The 20,878-nt window shown below is 36.0% G+C and overlaps 1 protein-coding gene across 7 annotated transcripts in view; it reads left to right on the top strand.

The window, feature by feature from the left end:
- Positions 1–20,878, top strand: part of TBL1XR1 (TBL1X/Y related 1) — a 144,093-nt gene that overhangs the window by 60,439 nt on the left and 62,776 nt on the right. For 4 of the 7 annotated variants that reach the window (XM_054580666.1, XM_054580702.1, XM_054580659.1 and 1 more), the window contains exons 2-3: positions 11,922–12,128; positions 13,963–14,036. The gene's annotated coding sequence lies outside the window, so the exon portion shown is untranslated. Of the gene's footprint in view, positions 1–9,688; positions 9,731–11,921; positions 12,129–13,962; positions 14,037–20,878 lie in introns of those variants that run through there. The other 3 variants (XM_054580673.1, XM_054580688.1, XM_054580696.1) reach the window with 3 other exon arrangements.

Genomic DNA, 20,878 nt, shown 5'->3' with positions numbered 1-20,878 from the left:
ACCTTCAAGTTTCTTTCAGATGATCTAACAATTAAATCTACATGAGACAGGTTAACTAGAGAAAATAATTAAATTTCATTATATCTATATGCATGGGAACCCCACATACATGAGAGGTTCAGAGACAGAAAGTTAAAATGAGGTATATATGGCATTCTGAACTAAGAAACGAGGGAAGGTGTCCTGGGGCATGAGCGGGGAGAAAGGGCCTTCATTGCATGCCATAGGAAGAGCAGATGTTCAGTAATTAGTTTGCCCTGCCATAGACATATGGCTAAGGCCCCTAATTTAAATTCTTCAAGGGAGGGGTACAAGTTTCTCATGAGTCCTGAGGTCTTGATTGCCTTCAGCTCAAAATCATACACAGAGAGAAGTTGCAGTTCTTGGAGAGGCCTGTTCCGAACTCCTACAGGGAGAGTGATGTCCAGTAGGCTTCAGGTTATAGTAGACCACTGTTTTAAACAAATCAAACAAATTGAGAGGCAGAAAGTTGCTTTTGTTTGATTCCATACTCCTTAGTGTGGGGCGTTCTATCAGACTTACGTTCTCAGTTGAACTCAGCTACTGCTGTAGGAGCATCTTGCTTTAGAGGAGGAAGTGCTGACCTGTTTTCTCAGGAAAGCAAAAGCCACCTCCTTCCCACTCACTTCTCTCCTAGGGCTGCCTCTAGCTGTAAGAAATGCTGGAAAAATGAGTATTTATCCGGACATGTTGCTTTGAACAGAATTGGGATTTTTGTAAGCAAGAAGCAACGAAGAGTTGGTACGTAAGTGAATAACTAATCAGTGACCCAAGAAAGAAAACCACCACTGCCTCATTCACTTCAAAATTTTAAAAAGCTGAATTTTCAGATAGTCCATTTTGGGATGTGTGGCTATTGCAAGTAATGTGGGCTCTAGACTTCATCAAAATTGGGGGGAAGGAGATTGAGGAGTGTGGATGATAGGATTCAAGGGGCCTTTAGGGAAAAACACACAAAATTTAGTGGTTACTGTGGTTGACAAAGCAGAGAGAGGGAACTATCAGAGATGACTCTGAGGCTTTTGACTTGATAGTGAATAGTAAGCCATACGCAGCGTAATATTTGTTCCAGGTATGTATGCTGTGCTTCTGTGCCTTACAGCACTTTTTTTGGTAAACTTGGTAAACTTCCAAAAGTAAGGGATTCATGCATTCTAAAATTGCAGGCTTTCTTATGAATAATGATTATGCAAATTAATAAATTTAGCCTTAACTCCCATCAGATGAAGTTCCTGATTTCTGTGTTAGTTTTTTTTTTTTTAAACAATTAAATCTACATAGTATTTCAAGAACTAGTTGTATGAAATACTACTCTAGGCCAAAATGTGTATGGAAGCAGGGTAAGGGAGGGTAGCAAAAGCAGCATTTGTTGGTTGGTAGATTTACACTATCCTCTGGGGGTGTCTATGATCCTTCTGGTGTTGACTCCATCTTACCTGTTGCATTAAGAGAATATACATATAAATGTCTTCCTCCTAAGTAAAGTGATACTTGCATTAAAAATTATTTTCCATGTTATAATAAAAAAAACACTTTGTGGAAACAGAGACTTTGAAGAGAGACTCAGGAGACTTAAGAGGATGAGAATGGTTTAGAATTTAACCTGGCATCTGATGGCCACCTCCACCCTTTATCAGGTGTTGATGTTGGTCCAGGAACTTCTTTGAGACTCAGTTAACTTGTTTTTGAAACAGAGACAATAACACCTGCTGTACAAGCTTTAAATGATGCTGAGTGCACAAGCAATGCAGAGTTTGATAGTTAACTACTTCTGGTAAGAATATCTAACCTCTGGGACTCAATTTCCTTATGACTAGATGGCCGCCTTTTTAAACTTTAACCTTTAGATCATCAAAACAAGTTTTTTCTGCTACTTAGTTTGTTTTTATGTCTATGTTGCCTTATTTCTCAGAAGTCAGGAGATCATTTTCTTATTTTGGGTGCCTGTTTTTCTTTTTCTTTTCTTTTTTCCCTGGTTTTTATTTTTTAAAAGACTTCAAAGGATATCAGAGGTCAGTCCAACCAGAAGCCTAATTCATAGGCCCAACACTGGCATCTTTGAGGCAGAATAGGATGAGGGACCCAGGTTTGAGGAAAGGGTTCAGCAAACCTCTTCTCTTTATATAGTTAAATGACCTTAGTTTAAGTTTTAGCTGTATTTCATATTACTAGCCAACATGGAGCATGAACTGCGTCTGGAGTAGGAGTGAGTACCTGCTGGGAAGGTTTGGTGCATCCTTATAACTGAGCATGCCTCTTGATGAGTTGGGTCCCTGGAAGCTATGCCCATGACACTCCTATGAAATGGTAATAGTTCCTCTGTGAAGCTTGGGGTTTCTAAGCCAGGGTAGCTTCTGCCCCCTCTGTGAGTTCTTGCCCCCTTGTACCTGAGTGATCACATGGTGGTGGTAGGAGGGAGGTGTGCAAAGACTCCTGGATTGCATGTTCTACTGACCTGTCTGGCCTGTTGCTAACTACCCTGATAGCCTTCTTGTCCTATATCAGAACCGAGTAAACAAGTTACAGGTGTGGCCTACTTAGATTTTGTGAGTTCCTCCTAGCTGAGTCTGACTCATCAAAGTAGTAGTACTTTTCATCTCATTGATTAAGCTGGACTTGAGCTTGAAAGGCCAGTGAACAATCACAACAGATTTTCATCCTCTTTATGGGAAAGATATTTTCCGGGTTATTTCCCCTCTTAGAAGGAAGAGGTAAGATTTTGTTGCCACTTCCCTTCCTTCACAAATGCCCTCTCTGTCAATCTTATTTAATGCTCATTGGAATCCAGAATTATGTTTTAGGTGTGATAGAATCTGCAAGTTATAAAGATACTCTCCGCTCCCCCCCCCCGCCCCGTCGGAGTTTACAGTCGAAGGTATTGAATGAAGTTCAGCCAGTATTTTATTGTTCTTTCTAGCTTTGTGTATATTTTCACAAAGTAGTATTACTTTTCCTCTTTATGTTTGCTCTACTAAAGAATATTGAATACAAGGGGAAAAAACAAACAGACAAGATCAGAGGTTTTAAAGCATTTGAAGAAGTGTTGGTCTGTATCTACATTTGTGTTTTGGTATTTTAAGGTAGTAATGGTAGATAAATGTATGTAGTACTAGGCACGATGTGAGCATTTGCTGGATATTTAAACATTGAGTCTGAGTCTGTTGTCTAAACCATAGTAGGGCTTAAGTGACCAGACATTTCATTTCAGTAGTATTTTTCTGTGTTTCAGTATCATGTGTCTTGAAATTTCGAAGCTTTTTGTAAGAATGCTTGTATGCAAAGTAATTTGACTGAAAAGGCTTTGGGCAACAATTATGAAAGTTTCTCTTATTTAGCATATCTTCCCCTTTACATTTGGTAACTTTTCTGAGGACCTCCATAATATTACAGTGCTAAACACTTAAATAAACCTGTCATTTATAATACTATCTGTCCTAGGAATTACAGCTTTATAATATACACGAGATATAGGATATAGGCAAGAACAGATATTTCAGAGAAAAAAATTGGAATAATTGAAACGTATGGTTATTTTATGAATGTGGATGTTCTAGGAACGTTTTCCAACATTAAGGTGACAACATTAAGATAAGGCACATCTTCATGCATGATTGCTTGTGTATAGAATGTAGAATATACAAGTTTCCTGATGTCTTGCCAGCTCTCAGCTGAAAACCTGTTCTGACCATTCTACTCAGTGTTGCAGCCTGGAAGCACCAACTCCTCCCTCTTTCCTAAAACTGAGTCCCTTCCCCCTACTCAAACTTTTTCTTTTTTTTCATAGCACTTCACGCCTTCTACATGCCACCTAATTCTAAATTCTGCTGGAATGTAAACTCTGGGAGGGCAAGGGTGTTTATTTACTGATTTTTTTTTTTAGTAAATTTTGTCCTACTGTTGGTAAAGGTCTGACTTTTAATATTAAGAGTATTTGATAGAGAGGTTAATAAAACTTTAATTCCTTTTTTTCCCCCCTCTCCTTTCCTTCTCTCTCCTTTTCCCCCACAGATCTATTGTCTATTGTAGGATAAATCTTACAGTCAGTTAAAAAAAAAAGAAAGAAAAGAAAAACCCTACTATATACAGTAACTTGACTTCAAGATAAACTTAGTCTTTAAATTACATTGCTTCCTGGCTTCCTGAATAAGAATATGGCTTTCTTCTTGGTTTGCATTTTCTTGAGTAACTAATGCATTGCTAATGGAGAGAGTTCATTTATACCAGGCAGGTCCTTTGTTGATGGAATCTTTGGTTGCTTTGATATTAGAGAATTCTCAAATAAGAAAATTACCATTTTATTTTATACGTAATTTTGACTCTAGATTCATAAATTTCTCTTAAAAACTAATCACAAATGATTTACTTACTCATCCCTATATTTATCTGTGAATTATATTATGAATTAAAATTGTTAGAAAATGTGAAAACATCTTTTGCATTCACACTTTAGTTTACATTACAGAAGTGATTTCTGGTATCCAGTTGTCATTAATCATCAGAAAGCTAAAATATAAGCTCATTTTCTTTTAGTTTAAAAATATGCATAATAACTTGATTTCTTTTCACCCACTACTTGGTGAACATTGGCTAGTATGGATAAAATTTCTGGCTAACATTTTTTGTTGCTTCCTTTTGCTCTGACCAAGAGGATTCATTTCCAGGACCACTCTGTTATTTCTGTGCCTTCATTGTTCTCTTTCTTTGTTGTTTGTCTGTTTTTTTAAAAAAAATACTTGCCATTGTTATTTTTATAATCTCATAGTAAGTAAACAGTCTTTTGCTTAGAACCTAAACTTTTTATCTATACTATTCTTAACCCTTTTGTGCACTTTTAACCTATGTACACAATTATAATTAACTGATACTTACTATCCAGTAAGGAGACATCTTTAGAGATGTAATAGGAATGGTAATCTTTATTTTTAGTTTTATCATAGTCTTAAATCATCATAGTTTGAAAAACAAATAGCCGAACTCTATCCTTGTTGTCCAGCCATCTAATACAGCATCTCTGCAGAGTGTAGTATTAGAAAACAGCTTCATTTTACAGAGGACACTGAAGACGTCCTCATGGTTATATAGGTATGATGTGAAAGAGCTGAGTTTTGAAACAGAAAAAGTAGAAATCCTTTGTTCTTTTCATTTTACCTCCACTGTCTTTTAAGTGATTGACAATGGCAGAGAAATGATAACATTTTAATATTCTTTTTTGTTTGAACTTCATTATTACAAGTAGTATCACATAAGATGGTATGTTTGAATGCTTTAGAAAATTTTCTTCCCAAAGAATAGTTATATAGTTTTAGTAGAGAATGCTTGAGTAATTTTTTTTAAAACTTGGTCGGTTACTTTTTTTTTGTTTTTTGGTTTTTTTTAGTATCTTCACCTCATTTAACTTGAATGCTTTATTTTGAACCTGTAGACATTTGAGTGGTCTTAGGAATTCATGGCCAACAAAATACGGTCAGTTGCCATTTTTTGTGTTTGTGAATAAAGTTTTATTGGAAACAGTACTACCTATTCATTTATGTATTGTCTCTGGCTGCTTTGTACTATAATATCAGAGTTGAGTATCTTTGGTAGACACCACATGGCCTGCAAAACCAAACATACTTCTGGCCCTAAGTTTGCCAATCCTCAGATCACTGCATAGTGATGGTGGACAAGTACGATGGAACAGTCCTGTTCACTTAGTCTCAGTCAGTGCCTTTTATTATAATTTGGGTGGTAGGCAGGCAGAGGAGTGGTGTTTTGTATTGAAGTAAATAATTTCTTAAGAAAGGTCGTGGTCTTTCTTTTCATGACCCCTGAAATGGGGATGCAGTCACAGGAGTGTGGGAGGGACACGCCCCCCCCCCCCCGCCGTGTTTGTGTGTCCTGAGTGAATCAGGCAGACATCACTGTTTGTATGTGATAATTTAAATGTTTCATTTAAATTTGGTGAAAAGTTAAATTGAAGACAACTTGGCAAACTACTGTCAGGTAACAGTTTGACATTTTTTATAGTTATGAATACATCATCTAGATATTTTATTGTATACTTAGAATGAATTGTGTCAAAAGAGGCTATCCTTGATTTCTTAAAAGAGCATAGTATCTCTGACAGCCACTTTAAACATGGTAGTTAAATGAGCAGTTTGTAACTTTACTGAAGGTAAAGCATTTGTTGATACTGTCTAGATTATACCGATTTTCAAAATACAAAGTCAAAGCAATGAGTTTTTAGTTTTTTCTTGTGAAAATATGTAAAGAAACACTCTCAGTAAAGGCACATAAGAGTGACTCTTAACTCTTTCAGTAGTAGATAGAAATAGTATAACATTTTAAAATTCTGGACCTAACACCTAGCTTGATGTAAATATATTTTTTCCTCTTTGTGTGCAAAGTACTTTTGAATGACAATATTCATTTTATTAATCATCTGTTGGTATGTTCTTAGTTTAAAAAGAAGTTAAGAAGTTTATTCCTTTCTATTACAAAGCGAAAATTGAAGACTTAGTTTTTCAAAGGTGATTGAGAAGCTCTGTGCTTCAGCGAGAGGTCACCTGTGTTCATGGTTACTCTGTGGTCACACTAGTCAGGGTAACTAGCATGTTCAGGCACACTCCAGGTATGTTGTAATTTAAAAGTATTATCAATGATTAATCTTTTCTTTGAGTAGTAAAACTGGACACTGCAATCATATTAGCACACAGCACAGCAGAATATGAATGGTCAGTTTGTGTCTTGCACAGACATGCTCAGCCAGAGAGACAAGTGGGTGCCGACACCCAGGCCAAGCCCTTTCTCAGGTATGGGACTGTGTCTTCTTGGAGGAAAGGGCTACTTTTTATTTCTATGTATTATGCAAAAATGATTGCATTTGAATCCTGTGCCAGGTACTATTTAGCACTTTATAAGTACTGTTATTCAACTTTCATAAAAATTATTTTAACAGATGAAAGAACTTAGGCACTGAGAGGTTGGGTAACTTGTCTTGGGTCTCGGGGGTGAAATCCAAGCTGTGCGGCTTCAGATTCAGGCTGTGGGCCTCCTGTGTACTGTAATATGTGTGTTCATTCTCCGCGGCCCGGCCCCGGTGCGCCCCCCCCCCCCCCCGCTATTTGTCCTGCTGGAGTCTAATTTGCACAAACGTGCCATAGATGCTACTGATGGCCCCATTGTGTTAGCACACTAGAATGTGGAATTGGAAGGAATCAGACACAGCATATACACAACCTCATATATTCCAGTGTAATCACTTCCTTACTAAATGTTTTTGAACATTTTCATTAGTTTGTTTAATCGGTTTTTTATTATATTGAGCAGGGGAAAAAAAATCTTCCTATAATTTCTCCCTACTACCTACAGTTCTGTCACACATTGCTTGGTCTCATTTGGTCTTTATGTGTCTCTTTATCTAAATGTAGGTGCCAACAATGCTCCTTTTGTGCTCTTTTATGTAGTAACCCCCTTGTTTTGTGGTCTTAGTGGGCCTCTTTCCATCTCAGATGCCCTCATTGTTATTGTTCTTCCTTTTTTACTTCATTTTTTGGCTGAAGGATTGAGTTTATCTTCTATTTCTTATTGTTAATCTTCACATCAAATTAATAAAATGTTTGTTTATTTACTATACAATTGTATGTTTCCCACTCAAGTTCTGTGAGCCACTCACTTTGCAATGCTAATATTGAAAGAGGTGATCCTTTTGGGCATCCTCACCCCAATAGATTAATAATTAAATCTGACTATTAAAATTCCCCATACTACCCTTTTGTGCCACATGTTCTTGTAGCTCTTAACCCCCACTTGGAATCACATGGGGGAGCTTTAAAATGTAACTGATACTCACATTTCTACCCTAGACCAGTTAAATCAGTGAGGGACCCACTATGTCACAGTTAGGTTGGAACCTGGAACGGTATTTGTTCTGTAGAACACACTTAAGCTAAGACCCAGCATCCCTGGCAGAGCTGTCTTCATTCCTGCCAGGAGTCTGTTTTTCACCAGAATCATTTTTGTGTTGTCCTAGCCTAATTAGCTATTCAAAATTTTGGTATCTTGAATCAAATGTTCAGCCCTAGGGAAGAGTGAGAAACCTAGTAAGTTCAAGGAATTATGTTCGTTTTTCTTTTAACTTGTTTAAGCGGCAAGGTACTGTTTATGTGGTCCTAAGCAAATGTGGAGAAGGCAAAGTTGTTGTTTTTTTCCATCCTTATACTATTTTTAATGCCTCCCATCACTCTTCTACTTGTTCTTCCTTCTAGGCTACTTAAAAAAATGGTTAGCTGCTATCAGCTTTGTGTTAAGAAGGAAACAATGTTATTTCTATCATTTCTAAGGCATCATAAATTGTAAGATACACCATTAATTTAGTAACAGTTTTTTGGAAGAGAAAAGAAATTAGTTTGTTGATGTACCATTTTTTAAGTAACTGACAACAGTGTCTTAGTCTTTGGTATCACAGCTACAGTTTGAGTCTTAAGACTTTCTCATGTTCAGTTGTCATTGAAAGTTAGTGAACTGGAAACTTTTGACCTGTAGCTGTTAGTGCCTAAAAAATCAATTTGACTTTTAATAACACTTGAAACTGCCCAAACTAAACCTTAATTTTAAAAAGCCTGTGGCTAAGTATAAGAGAATTTGTGGTTTTTATTGCCTTTTATTTCATTGCTTACTCTTTGATAGGCAAATTTTGGGGTACTTCATAGTTTTCTTATCTTTTTTCTGCACAATAGTTTTTTTTAAAAAATCTAATATAAAATTCAAATACATGTGATGGTACCAATGAAACTAACTCAACTGAGGTAATAACTATATAGTTGGACATCAGTGCATATTTATTTGTTATTTTACAATGCATGTTTAAATTGTTTTTAAATTGTATTTTGTGGTCTTGAGTATATCCTATTTTTAGAAAATTGGAGTTATACTCTATGACTCTTGAGTCCATTGTCCCTAAGTCACTTAAATAACAAAGGAAAGTGAAAATCACAGCCAGTGATGGTAAACTTGCCTTTGCTCTGACTACTCTGTCTTTGAGTCTGATCTCAGGGTCAGTTTCCTTAAGATATCCCTTCTGTTACAACTCCTTCCCCTTTTCCACTGGCTGTCTAGAATAGTATATGCATGTGATTCCATGGAAATTGAGAATGGGGTGAGGAGAGTTCAGGATATAATGCTTTTAGACTTAGGTTCAGAGGCTTTGATGAATGCATAGTATGATATTAGAGATTGCCATGTTGAGGAAGGCCATTAATTAAAAGTCTTGCGAAATGAAACAGTGGAATTGAGAAGATTCATTTTGAAACATCAGTTTTTAAATATGTATTTTTTTTTAGTTCCAGTTGAAAGTAATCACTATTTGTTTATTTTACTTTAAATCATGTGCTAAGCAATTCAATTTGGACATTATCTGTGACACTTCTTTTGCCCAGAAGTTCACCTAATAAGAAGTGCTTCCAAGCATATTAATTATGGTAGGATCATTATGTTTTTCTCTTAATTTGAGGGATGACTTTTCTCATATTTGAACTTTTTATTTTTAAGGATACCAAGTATACTTATATTTGTTATTGGCCATTAGATTCTAGATTAGATTATGTTGGAACTGTAAATTATAATCAGCTTTTCTATTTGTTTATATCTTTTCTCAGGAAAAGGGCCTGTAATCCAACAGCTTTTCAAAGAGATCTGCAAATCAAGTAAATTTACTTCTAAAGACTCCAGGGTAGTATTTTTGAAGATCAGTCAACATATACTATTGAACTCTTTTATAGGATTTTTGCATATTCAAAAATCCTAATTACATGTAGGTGGTAGATTTTTAGATGTCTGCTGAGTCAGCAATGGTCTGTTTTATGCCAAAAGCCTTTTCTAAAATAAGCTCTTCTTTTACTTCAGGTAAAATGTTCTGAAATATAGAGCCTAAAAGCAAAGCTTTTTGTTGGAGATAAAGCCAAAGCCTACAAACATTTATTTCATTACAAGAAGTAAACCAAATAGGTTTAATGTATGTAGAATAAATTAGTTGATAGTTTTATGCTGATTTCACAATGTGATAACTAGGTGGTTTGTTTGTTTTGGGCAAAAGATCAATTTTTATTGGTTGATTCCTAGAAGGGGTCCTAAAAGCATTGGTGTAGCTAGGCTCTCCTAAGCATTTTTAAAATTAAAAAAAAAAAAAGTTGAGTAGTTCTTCCTAACCAGTGTGATTTACTTGTGCTATACTTCATTCTCTACTGGGTTTTATTTTCAAATACGTATGCACTTATTTCTACATAAAGAGATTTTATAACACTTCACAAACATACGTATCTTGAGAACTATATGTGTTTAAGGCATTATTCTTAGTTCTATGGTGCTTCAGCAAGATGAACAGGTAAGTCCCTGGTCTCTAGAAGTCCGATAAGGGGAGGCGTGATGAGAAAATAAGGCATTGCCAAGCTGTGTGGTAAGAGAGGCGCAGATTTCTCTCTCCATAAAGTGAAGTGAGTAGTCAAGGGAGGAAGATGATTTGGGCTGACTCTTGATGGGCAGATCTGTAGAAGGAGCACATTTCTGGCAGAGGAATGAGCAGTGTCATGGCAGCCAATGTGCAGAGAACAGAGAGGACAGTCTACTCTGGTGAGAGGAGAGGATGTTTTAGCAGGTGAGAGGAAAGGCGGATGCAGAGGAGGCACATGATTATGTGTTTTGGACAACTTGAATTACTTCAGTGCAAATAGTTTTAATGTACATTTTGTCAGACTATCTTAAGTACACCTTAGGTTTTTGTAATTCTTTTGTAAAGTATATAATTGTATCTTTTTAAATTCAGATGTTCATTTTATAAAAGGAGGGATTGTGTGGTGTGCTTTATAATGCACTGCACAATGGCCGATGCATAGGTACCTGGGTCAAGTAGAAAAACATCTAATATAGAATTCAAAATACAGCCCTGCATATGTTTATTTTTTAAGCAACTCCTCAGTTTTCCAGAGTGCATTGTATGTGCAAATGGGCAGACCTGTTGACACATTATTTTCCACAGATTAATTCACCCTTCAAATCCTAGAATATTTATTTAACTACCTAAACATTTATCAAATCACTATTGTGATTTTTTCCTTTAAAGACTATAGTCTAATAGGAAAAGTTGAGTGAATGAAGAAAACAAGGGTAGAGAAACGATGGAGAAAAATGAGATTTGAGACATATGTGAGGGTGATGAAAGACTTGCTGACTGCAAAAAAGTAAAAGAGAACCAGGAAGAGGAGGAGAGAGTCTAACAACTGGAATGGTCTAATTTTGTCTTTTTCAAAGCTGTATGTGAGTTTGTGTGTTGTATGTGTACACATCCCAGTAGTGAAAACAAGTATCCTTTGGGGTACAATGCTGTATTAGTCTATTTATGTTCATTTTAGATTTAAAAATTCTTTATTTCAATGTAGGAGTTCAAGTTTGTACCCTTATTTGCCTGTGATGTCAAAGTTATGTATAACATATGGCACAGAATGGTTTCCAGAAGGAGGCGAGGGTTCCACAAAGTGGCAGTGACACTCCCATTCAGTTGTTCCATGTCTAGGAATTGCTGTGTACAAGGGGAACCCAAAAAACACTGGAATAATCTTCTGCGGGGTGGCCCCCTTTGTAGTACAGGCTTCTCCGTCTAGGTGAGTGTTCTGGGAACCCAGCTGTGTCAGTGTACCTGCTGGTGTGGTGAGAGGTTGCATTAGGCTTTAGTGGAATTTTTTTTTTTTTTTTTTTTTGAAGACCTATTCAGCACATTGGCCCATTTCATGAGGGATGATATACGAGCGCACCTGCCCACACCCTGCTGAATGTTCAACAGTTTTTGACCAAAGACAGCTTAACCCCTGTGGTCTACCCTCCCAGTACACCTAATCTTGCCCCAGCGACCTTTTTTTTGTTTCCCCCAGTGAAAAAAGTCCTCAGAGGGAAACGTTCTGCTGATGTGAAAGAGGTGAAACAAACAAACAAACAAACAGACAAACAAAAAACGGCAGAAGCCCTAAAAGGCATCAAAATCAACGAGTTCAAAAACTGTTATAAGCAGTTGAAAACACATCTCAGTGGGAGAGTACATCAGATGGAGAGTACTTTGAAGGTGACTGAAGTTTAAACATGTAAGAATAAATACGCAATTTCTGTGTATAAATTCTGAGTTTTGGGGGGGTTCCCCCTCATATTTGAGCTTACTATTGTAAGTTTACTTGTGTTTGAATGTGTAGATTTATGGGTTATATTATCTAGTTTTAACCAAACTCCACAAATAAGACTAATAACTTAAAGATTCCTACAAAGAAACTGAATATAAGAAACATCAGTAAGAATAGGAAACAAGAAAATGGTAGAGCTGATACAAACTACTAGAATAAGCTTTTCCTTTACCATGATCTAATCATTTTAGAAGATGGCTGAAAAATGCAGAGATTATCAAGAAAGATATTTGACACATAGGCCATACATTCATTATTGTTATTGATGAGCCTTGCTGTAAATTGTGTTTTGAGATATTAGTTAATAATGATACAAAACCATCATGACTTAAAAGACATTTAAAAGTCAAGAAAATAGAATGTTTTAAAACAATATTACAGCACTCTAAATAGTCTTATTTTAAAAATTGCTTTTGTGTATTTTACAATGTACGTAATACAGCAGCACATGTTAATTATTTATAAATGAATAGATAAATATATGAGAAAACTTTTTTCTGATAAGGGTGATCTGCTAGATTTTGGGTAATAAGTTGCCCTATCTGGTTTGTAGCTCAAAAATTAATGAAAATTTTACAGTAAAATAATTGATGTTTATAACAAATGACCCTGAGGTAAACAGCCTAGCAGTAACCTAATTTTTATTTGGACTCAATCATGGTATTTGTAGAACATTTCTTCAGTAGGTGGTAGAAAGGATCTGTCAGCTAGCTCACAGGTGTGTCTGCTAACAAAAAGCTCTGGGGCTCCTTCCTCTCTCTTGAAACACCAAAGGCTGGTAGAGTATTCTGTGTTGATACAGCCATCTGTAATTTCCACTCAGTGGGTGACGTATTTAATAAATGTTATTTTAATTTCTAGTATTTCTTAAAACTTAAGATACAGAGTAGCACAAAAGTTTTAGTATGGCCATGGAATTGGCAATCAGCACCAATGAAAGTTCCAGTCAGTTAAAGAAAGGGATTAAATTCTTTCTACAGTTAATCAGTGTATTTGCTTAGTTATCTTTTTAATGTTACCTGACTGACTTTATGTGTTAGGTGTGTGAGGTAAAGCTCCTGCAGTTCCTTTCTGTGGCATCAACCTGTGCTCTTACCGAAAATGGTACTCTGCTTCGGCACGTGGTGGGGCCTGCACTGGTCAGCGTCTCCCTGAGATGCTGCTCTCAACAGGGTGTGTGGGAAACTCCTGGTCTATGCGTATTTACAAAAAAAGGTTCGTGCAAAATAGCGTGCTGTGACTTAGCAATTGAGAAGGCTGGGTAAATGCTGTAAAATGTAAACTCCAAAGAGATTAAAGTTTACTAAGTGTTGACTGAAATGGTTTTAAATACCAATTAGGTATTTCTTTATTATTAGACAATATATAGATATGTTTAATACTATTCTTCATGGTTCATACTTGTAGATTATTAACATACTGGGCTCTTTAACAATAATATTTGCATGAGCTGAGTTGAATGTGGGTCAGTTTGTGCCAATTCATCTCTTGAGTCTCATTTCGTTCATTGTGTCAATCTTTTAGGAATGTTACAAAGGTTCGGTGCCTGCCACATATTGTGCACTCAGAAGTTACTGCTGTTGTTTATAACAGTGGCTTAGTGGGGAGAGAGAGAGTCACTGGTGGAGACCTTACAGACACAAATGAAGAGTATTTCATACAGATAGAATTTGGTATGAGAAATCTTTTAAACTGAATTTATTTTAGGGCACACTGAATATTTTACTTTCCTTTTTCTCAGCATCAGCAACAGCAACTTGTGATTGGCGTACCGGATACTCAGTTGTACATCCCCACATCAATGCACTGCCAATGGTAAGAATTCCTCCCACTCTGAATGTTAGAGTGTTTTAATTGCTCTTTTTAGTAGTCACTTACTTTTAAGACTGTTAAGGATTTTGAAAGTTTCTTAACAATCTCACAAAATATACATGTGTTCCCAAACTAAAGAAATTTTTTTTAAAGTATGTAATTTAAGGTTCTTAAAATACTTTTTGATTATTTAGTATTAAAAAATGAAAAGGCAAATCCTTACTTTGAATATTTCCATTATCTATAGGTTTTAAAACTTCCTGGTTATGGTTATCAGAATGAAAAGTATTATTATGTAGTGATAATCCTGTATTTTAACAAGTAGACTATATGTGGATAGAATTTTCATGATGAACTTAAAGTTTATAGCACTGTAATAACATGTGTTTTTGTCCATTATCTTACTATAATTGTCTATTTTTGCATATTGCACTTATCCTAATATTTATAGTTAATGGGGATTTAAATGGCTGAAATTCTGCCTGTTTTTAACTAGTGAATAATTTTCAGGAGAAACATTTTTATCTATTTTACCATTTAGAAGCCTTTCTCTGTGGAATGAAAATCTGTCCATTGTGTTATACAGCAGAAGGACTACTGGACTTTGTAGGAGTTAGAATTTGTTTGCTTTCTTGCATGTGTCTTAGATGATTTTTGGCAAGTACTCATAAAATTCAATGACAGAGTTGGAATAAATTAAGTTTACTCTAGCTGTAGGCTAAGTGATCTCATCACTATTCACTTTGGACTAGAATGATTCTCCCTTACAAAGAATAATTCCTTATTTAAATTGTATTGCTGTGTATTTTGGGGTTCCATAAATAGCAGGAGAAATAATTTTACTTTTTGTTTTTTAGAATTAATTATGGAAACAACATCTATTTCAAAATAGTGCATCATCAAAAACTTTATTTTTAATCAGATTTTTGCTTTAAACATTAAATCAGGGAACTATAGAAACTGATCCAGGTTTATAGAATTTTATGGGAAATAATAGATGTATCAGTATGAAATAAAAACTAAAAATTAACAAGAACCTGGATACAGGGGTGAAATAAGTTATTTGCGAAAATATTCCTAGCAGGGGATTCATTTTGAAGATGGGTTTATCAGTATGTTGATAGGACAATTTCCTTTGTCTAAACTACCTTTTGAATTCTTACTGGGGAGGGGGGATCTCTCTCTCTCTCTCTCTCACTGCCTCCCTCCCCTGCAGTCCCTTCCAGTCCTCTCACCCCCCACCCCCACTACCTCTCTTCCCTCCAGCCCCTCCCCACCACCCCTTCAGCAGCTAATGGGCAATGTTGGGGAAAATAGGAACCTTTTTCTGTCTTTACCCAGCTTGAAGTATTACATGGTTCTTAATTAATTTATGAAATACTTGCTGCGTTCTATAGGGTGCTTGGGTGACTCATTAAATCTGCTTTTTTTTTTTTTGAACACTACAGAGATTCTACTGTAAGAAACAAAGTTTGTATTGTATGAAGCTCCTCTGTGATAAATTATCTTTGGTTTTTTGAAATATCTGCCTCTGGTGTTTTATTTGAAGTTGACATTTGAAACCTGTTAGTTTACTAAGTTGTTGGAGTCTTAACTATTTGTGACATGTCTCCCCTGACTATCAGTTGCACAGGCTTTTGGTGTCTGTGATGCACCTGTCCTCGTTTGAAGTTTTAAATGTGCTGCTTACATAGGATGTATGTTGTTTTGTTTTTGGAACAGCTTGTAGACTGTATTTTAAATCAGATCATCTCACATTTGCCAATTTTATTGAAAATACCCCAAAGTCATTTCTAAGTTACGGCCACAGAAATTAATGTTTTCCATGTTAGTGTTCTATATATGTATGTGTATTAGAGATGAAGAACAAACTTACAGTCACTGAGGACACAAAAGACATTTCTACACATGTGCATACAGTGTTTCTAAGTTTATAGATACTGGTCCTAAATGGTGATTTTCCTATGGTCCTGAGAAATACCATACTGTTTAGGACTATGCCTGTGCTGTGTTCTCTGAACATGCCATAAAGGAATGAATGCTTTGTGGGAACAGTTAACTCTACCATCCCCCACACCCACCCTCAACTTTGTTCTTGATATAATTATCATGAGGGACAGATAAAAATCCCTCATGATTGATAACATTCATTTTTTTTTATCTCATTCTTCACTTGTCCAGGTACAAGTTATTTTAACTCTAATTGCACCTTAAATCATCACGATTTAAAGCTACTTCCCTATATCAGTGTTTTATACTACTTTCCGTAATTACCTTATTGAATTAATAGAACCCATTGGCCAACAGGTGTGGATTATTATTTTAACTTTGTATTGCAAAAAATTTCAAACATACATTAGAGAGAATAGCATAATACAGTCTCACCTAGCTGCAGTAGTCACCAATTCCGTTTCATTTAACCATCTTGTTACCATCCCCCGCCCCATACACACATGATTATATCAAAGCCAGCACTTAGAGTGCATGATTTCATTCAGAAATGTTTTAGTATCTATGGAAGATACAGACTATTTAAAAATGTGTGCCACCATATCATTGTCACACTTTAAAAATTGGCAGTTATTTTATTTGAAAAGAAATTTAAATATACTTTAAAAATTGTAGTATAAAATTTACCTTAACAATTTACTTACATTATTGTATAACAGATCTCTTGAACTTTCTCATCTCGCAAAACTGAAACTTTGTGCCTATTGAACCACAGCTCCCAATTCTCCGTCTTCCCCAGCGCTTAACAACAACCAGTTTACTTTTTGTTTCCACGAGTTTGAGTACTTTAGCTACCTTATATAAGTGGAATCATACAGTATTTTTCCTTTGTGACTGGCTTATTTAACTTAGCATACTGTCCTCTAGGTTCATGCATGTTATACCATGTGACAGGATTTCAGTTCCCTCTTTCTAAAGGCTGAATAATATTCCTTTGTATGTATGTATCATATTTTCTTCATTGTCAGTGGACATTTGGGTTGCATACACCTTTGATTGTAATGAATAATGCTGTGATGAACATAGATGTGCCATATATCTCCTTCAGATCCTGCTTTCAATCCTTTTGGCTATATACCCAGAAGTGAGATTGCCTGATTATATGGTAATTCTAGTTTTAATTTTTTTGAGGCACCTCCATATTGTTTTACAAAGTAGCTGCACTATTTTATATTCCCAAGAATAGTGCACAAGGGTTCTTATTTCTCTACATTCTTGCCAATATTTGCCATTTTCTGTGGATTGTTTAGTTTTAATTTTTTAGATAGTGGACAATCCTAATGGGTTATAAGGTAATGACAGTAATTTCTTAATGTCCCTGTATATTCATTTAGTTTACCCATTGGCTTGTAACAGAATTTATATGTTACATTTGGTTGGAATGTGCAGCTTATGCTTTTAGTTCTTTATTAATAATTTTTCCCCTTTAGAGAAAACCCTTAAGGTTTCATCATTCTGTATTTTATTAACTGCCATCCTGTAGTTAAATACCTCCCTTTACCTTGTATATTTTGGTAAATTGTAGTTAGATTGAAAAGTTTCATATAATTTGGTCTTTCGGCTTTATTTGGGAAGGAGGTATAGCGTGGTGCTAAGTAATTCCATGAAGTAGCACATAATGTTTGGTTGTCTGTTTGTTATATCTGGTGGCCATTGTGGGCCATTCCCTTCATCCATTATTTCCATGAGTGTTCAGAATGTTGACATCCAAATTGTATCAAGTCTTTGTTATCTGTAATCTTTCTTCAAAGAGAAAATTCTCTCATTAGATGCTTGGTTTATTCTATGGCACAGTTGGCACAGGAGAGGCATAAGCATACTAAATACTTGATTTTTTCCTTTATTTACTAGTTTTCATGTATTAAGTTGTTTCCTAGAATCCAGAAAAGTAGACCAATGAGAACTTTTTAAGGTGTCATTGTGAGTTTGTAGATTTAATTATTTGATATGTTTATTACATTGTGCTTTTTTCCCTCATTTTATGGATGCTTACATTGCCTTGGCCTACAAAGCCTTTCTGAGTTGATCTCTGAGTCTTTTTGACAGTGGATTTCATAAAAGTCAGTATTTGTTAATTCATTTGTTTTGAAATAATTCATAAGCATGTACCTTTTTGTTTTGGTGCTACCCATAGTAAAGATGAATATTTATTTCAAAAAGATTTTCTTTGCTCTATCTTCCTGCCATGTAACAGATCAGGCCTCATTACTACCACCAACCTACAGAGAGAGAGAGAGAGAGAGAGAGAGAGAGAGAGAGAGAGAGAGAGAGAGTGTGTGTGTGTGTGTGTGTGTGTCTCCGTCCATACACATAGCATATCACTCATTAAGACCCCCGTGGTCCTTGTTTGCCATTGACTCTGGTCCCCTCAGCCTTCCTTCCCCTCCACATCTAGACCTGTGTTGTATAGTGTCGTAGCCACACTATGAAGGTTCACATTTTTAAAAAGCACAGTCTCAATTTCAAAATACTGATTACAAGAAGTATTATTTTGATATATTGAGTTAAATACAATATGTTATTAAAATCAATTGCTATGTGTCTCTTTAAAAATTTTCCATGTCTGTAGAAAAATGTAATTTTAGTTAAAAGGTTTGCATTATGACTTACGTTGTATATATATTGACACTATTGTTCTAGACCTTGCTGGTCCCTACTGCCCGATCTGTGTACTCATATTCTGCTTATTTGCCAGAAACAAGTTAGCACAGTGAAAACTTGCCTAGTGCTAAGATCTGGGGAAACTAGGATAACCCTTATAGGGTTCCTAAAATTAGATCATGGGACTACATTAAAAGATCAGTAAATTGTCATTACTCATTGAGGAGCCCCTCATTTTACAAAGGAGGCACTAAGGCTTAGGGAATGATGCCATACCACTTGCTTTGTCATAGTCACAGACGAAGACTTGAACAGACCTCCTCATTTGGGTTAGTCCAGCATTTAAAAAAAATTCTGTCATACAAATTATGTAGAATCTTCAAAGGGGAATCATGAGAGCTTTCACAGGACCTCTGTAGGAGGTAAAATAATAGGATTAAATCATGTTGGTTAGAGATTATCTAGGTGTTTTTCATTGCTGTTCCAGAACTAAAGATGCAAATCTACATGGAAAAAAATTTTAATTAAAGTTAGATTTTTTTCCTTATCTACTTGTATTCTCTTACTCAGAAAGATAGTTATTCATTATTTGCTCTCTTTTGTCTATATTTATTAGCTTGTTAAATCATCCTCCCACCCCAAATTTTTCAGTTACAAATTTCCATTTGTTTCTTTTTATACTTTCATTTCAAGTGCATACTTTTACCTTATGGGAGATGGATAAAGTAGCTGCCTTAATGTCTTTGATAATTCTCGTGTCTGGTTCATATCAAGGTTGGCATCTGATTTGCTGTATGTTGAGTAATTTTTTTTATTATATCCTGTTGGGAGAATGATTTTTCCTTCTGGTTAAAGAAGGTAGTTAGCATGGTTGGATTGAGACTACAAGCTTTTTCTCACCCTGTGATGTGGGCAGTGGTTGCAGTGTTAGTTCACTTTTCAAGGCCTTCGCTAAGCTGCGTTGGGTTTCTTCCTCACGTGTTCCACTCAGGATTAGTAGGAGACCTAAATAGTAGCTTACATCTTTCACTCTCAAAATCTTTTGCTGCTTTGTGTTTGTTCTGCATAGACATCTTGGGATGAACTTGGGACTTTGCTGGTTCATACACAGAAGTACAGGGTCCCCTCCTTCAGCTTTCATACTTACCAGTGCTCAAAAGCTGCAAGGCTGCTTTTCCTGGTTTAGTTTGGCTCTTTCGAGAAAGGGCTTAATCAAAGGACCTACCTACCCGCCCCCCCCCCGCCCCGCCCCGAGGTATGTCAGTTACAGCCTTTAGCAAGTGTGCTCAGAAGAATAACAGGAAGGTAGAATTCAAAAAATGTAGTAGTGCCTCCTGTCAGATAAATCCATAAACCGTGGCCACAGATCTCTGGACAACAAATGAAAAAAATAACATTATGAAGACACTGTAGAATAAGCATAGACAAGTAGAAACTGGATGGGCATTGGGTGAGTTTCTTCATGGTTTTGCCTGAGGGCATTCCCCTGCTAGCTTGTTTGCAGTCTTACTGGTTTGAGGAATCAGAGGCAGAGTTCAGAAATACCTACACAGCAGTCTCAGAATAAGGAGTCAGCAGGAGGAAGAGGAAGGAAATCCCAGAACCACAGAGTGGGATACCAAATTCTGTATATAACCTCTGCCAAATACAGGGTTGTTCTCTAACCTGGAAATAGTTGAGGTGTCTGTCAGCATGCGAATAGATAAACTGTGCTGTATTTGTACAACAGAATGCTACTGAGCAAGGGATAAGAACAAACTATTTATTGATGCCTGTGGCAACTTTGAAACACTATGCTGAGTGAACATAGCCATACATAAAACAGTGTATGATTCCATTTATATGATGTCCTGAAAACCTAAAACAGATTTTAATCTGTTCAAAATAGGGGATGGGGAATAGAACTAATTTATGTTGTCAAAAAAAAAAAAAGTAGTTGACGTGGCTTAGAAATGGATGCCTAGGTACAGGGGAGAGGGACTCGGTGGGAAAGGGCTTGCGGGATCTTCCTAGGGCGGTGGTAGTAGCCTGTGTTCTGTTAGGGAGTTTGGTTACTTGAGCATATTCATTTGTCAAAACTCATTGAATGGTACATCTAGTATGTATCCATTGTATTTTGTGTAATTTTTTTTTTTAAAGAAAAACCATGTTAAATACTTTGCTCTAGTTAGTGATAGGCGAACTGAAGAATATAGGGTAGAATTATGCTGAGGTCTGCAGCTTCTTTGGAAATG

This window comes from Pteronotus mesoamericanus, unplaced genomic scaffold (assembly GCF_021234165.1).
Source record: "Pteronotus mesoamericanus isolate MK-2021 breed Mesoamerican mustached bat unplaced genomic scaffold, CSHL_Meso_final contig_116, whole genome shotgun sequence".
NCBI lineage: Eukaryota > Metazoa > Chordata > Mammalia > Chiroptera > Mormoopidae > Pteronotus > Pteronotus mesoamericanus.
The sequence above is the reverse complement of the archived record's forward strand: the minus strand, read 5'-3'. Positions and strand labels throughout refer to the sequence as shown.